Below are 7,224 nucleotides of genomic sequence, written 5' to 3' on the forward strand. Positions count from 1 at the left end.
AGCTCTGATGGCCCCCATGTCCGATATCCCCCGGCTGTATGTGATGCCCCCACACGCTGTAACCCCTGCCAGGCTTTGGCATCTCCCCAGCTCTGACCCCTTACCAGCTGTGTGTGATACCTCCCCACTGCATGACACCTCCTGGCTGTGTGTGACCCCTCTGTGTGACCCTGCCCCCACTGTGTGACCCCCAAAATTGCAAATACACAGAAACCATCTGGGGCATGGGAGGGTTGGGTTATTTACAGGACTCTGCCTACACTCCAACTTGGGAAAGGTTATAAAACCCCTGCACCCAAATTGAGGGGGTCACAGACACCCCACATCCCAGCTGGTTGAGGTCGCAAAATGCCCATCCCCCAGTTTGGGGGTCACAAAGCCCCCGCTCTCCAATGGCAGGGTGAAAAAGCTTCCTCCCCCTGGCTGGGAGGTAGGGGTTGTTTTAGGCCCCTGTCTCCCCTCCAAAAGAAGTGGCTTTCCCATGTAAGGGGATTGTACCAGTGCTGAGACCAAACTGGTCAGCAGGTACTGGAGGGGATATCCCAAGCTGGGGTGGCTGCTCTCACTCCCTGCTTCCTGCACCCCTTCAGGCTGCAGGGGCTCTCCAGATACCCAAACTGCTTCAAGATTCCATTCTTTATTGCTGCATTTCCCTCGCAGCCGCAGGGGAAGGATCAGCCGCAGGGGAAACCAGCACAGATTCCAGGGGGCACAGACCCTAACTGGCACACCAAAACACAGGATCCCTCAGATCAGGCAGTGTGAGGGGCCTCATGTTGCTGTGGACAGGAAGAGGAGGGGAAAAAGGCCCTGATACTTCCCCTACAGCAGGGCTGACACGAGGGGTGTCATCTTTTGCCCAGGGGGTGCCAGGGGTTGCTCCCAGAAATAAAACACTCCAAATAAAGCGGGAGGAGGGGCAAATTGAACCCTGCATGTATGTCCCCATGCAGAAGAGTAGGGAGAGGATCCTTGACTGTCTAGGGGGGCCCACCTTGTTTTGTGAGGAGGCCCTGTCAGTTTGGAGGGGTGCCTGACTGTTTGGGAAGGTCTTTGCCTGTTTGGGTGGACCCACTGTTGGGAGGGCCCAGCAAGGCATCTCCAGAGGCTGCTTCTCCAGGAAATCCTAAGGAGAGACATAATTTTCACACACCCGGGTCCCTCCACGTTTATCCATTAGGCCTCCCCCAAACACTCACCTCTTTAGAATCATTGTGGAAAAAAACCTTGGGTTAGGATTAGGACTGGGGATTAGGGTTAGTGCTAGGGTTAATTTCCCATTCAGATTTCTGTCTAGAGCTGACTCAGAAATGTTCCATTGGGGGTTGTCCGTTTCCTCAGTCCACCAGCAACAGCCTCGGATCGGGGGTGGGATGTGTGCCAGAGTTAAGCTCCGCAGCAAAACTCTTCCTCCTAAAAGACAGCAGAATCTTAAAATATCTCCTCTGGACCATGTCTGCTGATGACTTGCTGAAAGTCGAAATGTGTGCTTCATCTCAGCCGAGTAATTAAGAGATGGCAAACTCGTGCCACAAAGCACAGACCCGCTCAACCACCTGATGGCCACCTGCTTCCTGACGCGTTGGCACGCTGCCTCCCGGCTGTCGCGCACCCGCTGCCGGCGCTGCGCCTGCGTATGCCCCCGAAACCACTGCAATCCCCCACGCCCTGTGGTGGGACAGGCCGCTCATGTCGACAGTTGAAAGGGACTTTGTATGTCCACCCGCCCTTGGATCTCTGACCCTGCTCTTGGCCCCATGCCAAATCTGCCCCACTCCCAGGCCTGGTGGCACCTCCCCGCCGCCTGCCCTTCTCCTCCTTGCTGGGTTTGGATTGACCCGAAGCTGCTGGAGCTCCAGGAGCCTTTGGACACCGCTGCCAGCGATGCACAGGCTGCCATGGTTGGGCTATCTGTGCAGGACCAGGGGCTGCACTCCATGATTCCACTGGCTCCCTCCCAGCTCAGCCCCTATTGCAATTCTCACCCTTTGGCTCGGCCTTTGTGTCCCCTCAAGGCGCTGGCAGAGCTGTTGGGGACGGGGCAGGAGCAGTGGCAGCCCCAGCATTCTCCTGTCTGTGACACCCCAGCGGTGGCAGCCCTGGCGTTCCCTCCCCGTAGACCCTCCAAGGGATGCGTCCACAGCCATGGCCAGTGAAGGAACTGACTGGACAATGAACATCCCTGGCCTGGGCTCGAGGAAGGTCCCCCTGGCCACCTCCACAGTGCCACAGGCAAGTGTCAGATACAGTTACATAGCTCTGCCCAGACCTGACAGGGAAAAGTTCATTAAAAATGAAAAAAAAAAACCCCACCAAGAAAAAGCCAATTCTGCCCTGCAGAGCTGCTCCCTCCTTCCCTAGTTTCACCTGCATACACATAGGACCTGAGACTAAAAGCAATGAATCCTCCTCAGGCACATATGCAGCAAAAGCAGCTTGAGGACAGCCTTGCAGCAGGACTCTTCTCATTCCAGTGAAAAAAGGCCAGTTGGCAGGCAGCTCTAGGGCCCTTGGAAAGGGCAGGGGCCAGAGCCTCAGCCTACAGGGAACAATAGGGCTCTGAATTGCCTGCCCCGACACGTAAACCCTGCTCCCAGGCTGCTTCACACACAGGATTTTTCTGGAGTACTGCAGGAAACTGAGACTCAGCTCTGGCTTTTCCATGGTCTGTGTTCTAAAGCTTGCCTAGAACAAGAAATTTAGGGTCAACTCTGCTGGCACTATCGCTTCTGGCCCAGGATAGAGTGCCAGGAAAGTCTTTTCGTGCTGAGGCTTTGCTGCAGTCAAGGAAAGCTCCTGGCTCAGGATCACCTATTTCCTTTCCCCTTTCCCCTCCCCCCCTCCCTCCCTCCCTCCCTTCCTTCCTTCCTTCCTTCCTTCCTTCCTTCCTTCCTTCCTTCCTTCCTTCCTTCCTTCCTTCCTTCCTTCCTTCCTTCCTTCCTTCCTTCCTTCCTTCCTCCCTCCCTCCCTCCCTCCCTCCCTCCCTCCCTCCATCCCGAGGTTCTTCCAACTGTGACTAGGCTCCCCAGGAACCTTTGGACACTGCTATCAGGGATGCAGTGCCTGGGTTTATTGGTGTCTGTGCAGGACCAGATGGACGTGATGATTCTTCTGGATCTCCTTTCCAGTTCAGCCCTTTCTGCAATTCTCACATTTTCTGCAATTCTCACCCTTTCACTCAGGCGCTGTGTTCCCACAAGGCGCTGGCACAGCTAAGGCTCGGCAGGAGAGGGCAGCCTATCTGTGACACCGCAGCAGTGGCAGCCCCAGTGTCCCTCTCTCTGTGATACAACAGTGGTAGGAGCAGGGAATACGTAGGGTTGAGTAGGTAAGTGCGTGGCCGGAGCATCTTTTGGCAGAAACACTTCGCTGGAGCCCTTGGCTTCAGGAGGAGTGTTCCTTGCAAGAAGTAGACAATGATTCACCTCTAGGAGAATGAGAGACAGGTTCCGAAGGTGAGGAATGAATAGGACTGGGCTGGTGTGCACAGCATACTGGTTGCAAGAGAAGCGTGAGTGCCACTGCACTGCCTGCCATATTTACATTATCAGTCAGTAGGACAGAGTTGAATGACAGCTGCTTTTGCTGGTACCTATTACTCTTTCACCCCTTTGTGGAAAAAAAAATTCCTGATATTTAGGCTGTGAGATCCAGAGAACACCTTGGTGGATGCAGCTGAAAACGTATACAGAGAATGCATTTATGTGGCTTATGTGTGGCAAGGGGAAGGTGCAGCTCTGCATTGGCTTTTACTTTTAGAGCCTTAATCTATAGGCACAGCTGCTGGACGTTTGCAACAAAGAGGTGAGAGTGAAAAAAAGTGACAGCAGGTCTAGCTGGAAAAGAAGATAAAGAGCTGCAGTGCATTGTGCTCAACTTAAATGCTGCTAAGAGAAGGGGATACATTAAGAACATCTTCTGTCCTAGCACTTCTGTGGGATCTCTAGCTGCCTGGACTCAGCCACACTGTAAGTGTGTGAAAGTGATTGAGCTGTAGATATCGTATTTCACAGGGAAGTGGGTAGGGCAACAAATGCTTTCTGTCCTGGCACTTCTCTCAATCTGAACTGCAGTTGGAAATGTTTTGTTGTAACGATGAAATCTGCCACATTGAGAAAACGTGTTGATGCTAGATATATATATATACTTGGGAAGGAAAGTGCAAATCACTAGTGTGTTTTGTGTAGTTTACAGACTGCAAAGGGACTATGAAAGCCAGCACTGGTGTTTTGTTGTAGGACTTTTTCTTTGCAAAGCAGCTGCTGGACATTTTGAAAGGGTTTGAGATCTGTGTGACTGAGAGGGTAGGATGGTACATAGAGCTTTAGAGAAAGCATATGTCTCCAGGGAGGTGCATGTAGTTCAGTGCATGCGATTTATATGTTGAGCAGCTAATCACACAGAAAATGTTCTAAAAGGAAGACACAGTGTTGCAATTGCATTATTTTGCAGCTTACAAACTGCTCAGCCAACAATGAAACGATTCCTCTTCCTCCCCCACTACATGCAGGAACCCATTCTGTCAGTCTCAAAGAGCCAGGAAGCCCAGCGGAGCTCTTCCCTGCACAGCCCCCATATGAATGGGGCCGAGCCAGGAGAGCGCTTGTCTTTTTCCTGGGCACTGTCAGAGCTCATCAAAACAACCACACGATGGTGACGTCGGCTCGCAAAAGACAAACATAGGTCGAAACCGGAGCGCAGAGCCAAGTTGGGAACGTCCCTGCTCTCAAATCTACTGTGCTGTACAAAAGGATTTCCCTGATCTTCCCCTTCTGACTGCACACTCTTCTTTAGACCACACTCAAAGGGCAACACGAGCTCCTATGCCTTAACAAAACTTTTCACTCTCTCAGAATCTACTAACAAACTTGAAAACATCTGGCAAAAAGAGTACAAAAAAGTGCCAGCTGAGAAAGATCATGCTGCCTACAATTTCTACTGCACCCATCAAACTATGAGGACACACTCTGTTATGGGCACTTTCCTTCTCAGCGCTGTGTACTGTCCTAAGCTGTTGGAGTCCAGGACATCCCTCTGGCTGCCCTGGCTGTCTCGAGACCCTCTCGAGACTTGCTAGGCAGAGCTCGGCAGATCAGAGAAAGAATGTATAGATAAGAAGAAATAAACAACCTGGAAAACACAATCGGACGCATTCCAGACCACTTCTTTGGCTGTGTCAGGCTAGGGAGAAAAGACTCTTTATGATCTTGGGGTCACCCTGACCATCAAAACCCCAAGAAACTGACACTAAGCCTTCAGTTTCACTGAGTGAGCATCTAAACGGAACGGCACTAGTGACTGCTCACACATTAATGCTTCATTCTTCGCCTTACGTGATCCAGACAGAACAGAAGCACAGCCATATCTCTCTGGATCTTTAGTCCTGTGAAGCTGAATTGTCCGTGGTAGTACATGGGGCAGAGAAGCAGCAATCTGTCAGCGATTTACAGATGGAAAAGGAAAGAGTACTGCCAACTGAATGTGGTGCCAATAGAAGTTTCCACAAATTTTAGGGGAAAGCTACAGGCAAGCTTCCGCAGAAGCAATATGTAGGAGCTCTCTGCTGCCAGCACAGTGCTCTGTGCTTAAAGTAGACAGTTTGCCTCTGGGAGAATGAAAGAGCCACAGATCTCAAAAGATATAGAAAGAAGAGCAGAACATGGGGCTGTTGGGCACAGTGGGCTGGCTGAGCATGAGGAGCATGGCTTCCAAATCCACATTGGCAGAAGGAAGGAGGCAATTCTCCAAGAGCTATTTGGGCTGCTACCTGGTCTTCTTCCAGACCTCTGTGGGAACAATTGCACTTACTTTACACAATGAGACCAAGGCAAAACAATGATAGATTCAATGGAGAAGGGTAGGAATAAGCTCCATCTGTGAGTTCATTTCTGTGAGAAATGCAGTTTACACGTGGCAAGTGGATGGTGCAGGTCTGCACTTGCTTTTACTTCTAGAGCTTTTTTCTATGAAAGGATCTCCTGAAAGCTGGCAATGGAGCTGCAAGAGTGGGAAATATGAGGGAATGTCTATCTGAGAAGGAAGGTACAAAAATGCATAATTTTGTGCTCAGTTCCATGACTGCTTGAAGAAGGGGTGTTTCAAAAACGCTTTCTGTTTTGGCACGGCTTTTTGGGTAGTCTAAGGGCTGGGTGATCAGAGACTCGGCTATACTAAGAGTTTAAAAAAGACCTAATCTCCAAGTCGTGTGATGAATTCCACTAACAACGCTTTATTTTTCAAGCAGCAAGAGCATTCTTAGCTGATTCTGTGAATGAGCTGTTGTTGGACTTTTCCAATTCGGTATGCTATGCTCAGTGTAGCCCAGTGCTCTGCTCTTCGTTCTTCTCCTTTTGTAACCTATCGCACTTACAACCTCACAGAGGCTAATCGTCCTCTACTTCATGCACAAAACACTCTGCTGGCAGGGAAGCATTCTAGTAAACTGCTTCTGGACCATGGCCCCAAGCTTCCGACACATTGCTGCATAAGTCTCCAGCACCTGGCAGAGGATCAACCTCGCCCCATCGTTCAGACACTGGTCAGACAGGCAGGGGCAATAGAAGTCATGAGGCTTCACTATGTCGTGACATGCTCTGAAGGGCCCCTGGAAGGATTTTTTGATGATCCCATAATAGTGGTTCCCGCCATAAAGCTCCTTCTTCTCCTCATCACACACTGGGCATGCTCCATCACAATAATCCCAACAAATCAGGTTGTCGACCTCAGAGTCAGCACTTTTCCAGTTTTTGGCCCATGTGACAATGGCAGTGATGTTATCACCAGCCTCGGGGATGTCATCAAGGGGCTTGAGACTGAAATTCCCGCAGAGGCCACAGACGTGGCAGAAACAGCTGCTGGGGAGGTCGATCGGGGGTGCCAGTTCCAGTAGTAGGAGACCCAGAGACCAAAATGTGTCTCCAGAACCACATGAAGCCCAGTGGGACGGACCCGCACCTCCCCATCTGCCAGAAGCACTGGTAGCAGCGTCACCTCCCGGTTTACCTACCAATGGCACAACATTTCCAGTTATCTCAATGTTTTATTCTCAACATAGACCAATATTTTATTCCAAAAGTATCCTAATATTCTATTCCTCACATATCCTAATTCCTTATTCCCAGCATATTCCAACACTAAATCCCATCATATCCCAACATTTTACATCTTACATATCCCAACATTTTATTCCTGACATATTTTATTCCTGACATGCCTCAGCATTCT

At 50.5% G+C, this 7,224-nt stretch overlaps 1 long non-coding RNA gene across 1 annotated transcript; it reads right to left on the reverse strand.

Moving 5' to 3' along the window:
* Positions 1–621: 621 nt before the first annotated feature.
* On the reverse strand, positions 622–1,530 carry LOC137462809 (uncharacterized). The gene is made up of 2 exons (XR_010993784.1): positions 1,305–1,530; positions 622–1,126 (listed from the first exon to the last, which is right to left on the reverse strand). It is a non-coding gene; the product is annotated as an uncharacterized lncRNA (long non-coding RNA).
* Positions 1,531–7,224: the final 5,694 nt, after the last annotated feature.

This window comes from Anomalospiza imberbis, chromosome 26 (assembly GCF_031753505.1).
Source record: "Anomalospiza imberbis isolate Cuckoo-Finch-1a 21T00152 chromosome 26, ASM3175350v1, whole genome shotgun sequence".
Lineage (NCBI taxonomy): Eukaryota > Metazoa > Chordata > Aves > Passeriformes > Viduidae > Anomalospiza > Anomalospiza imberbis.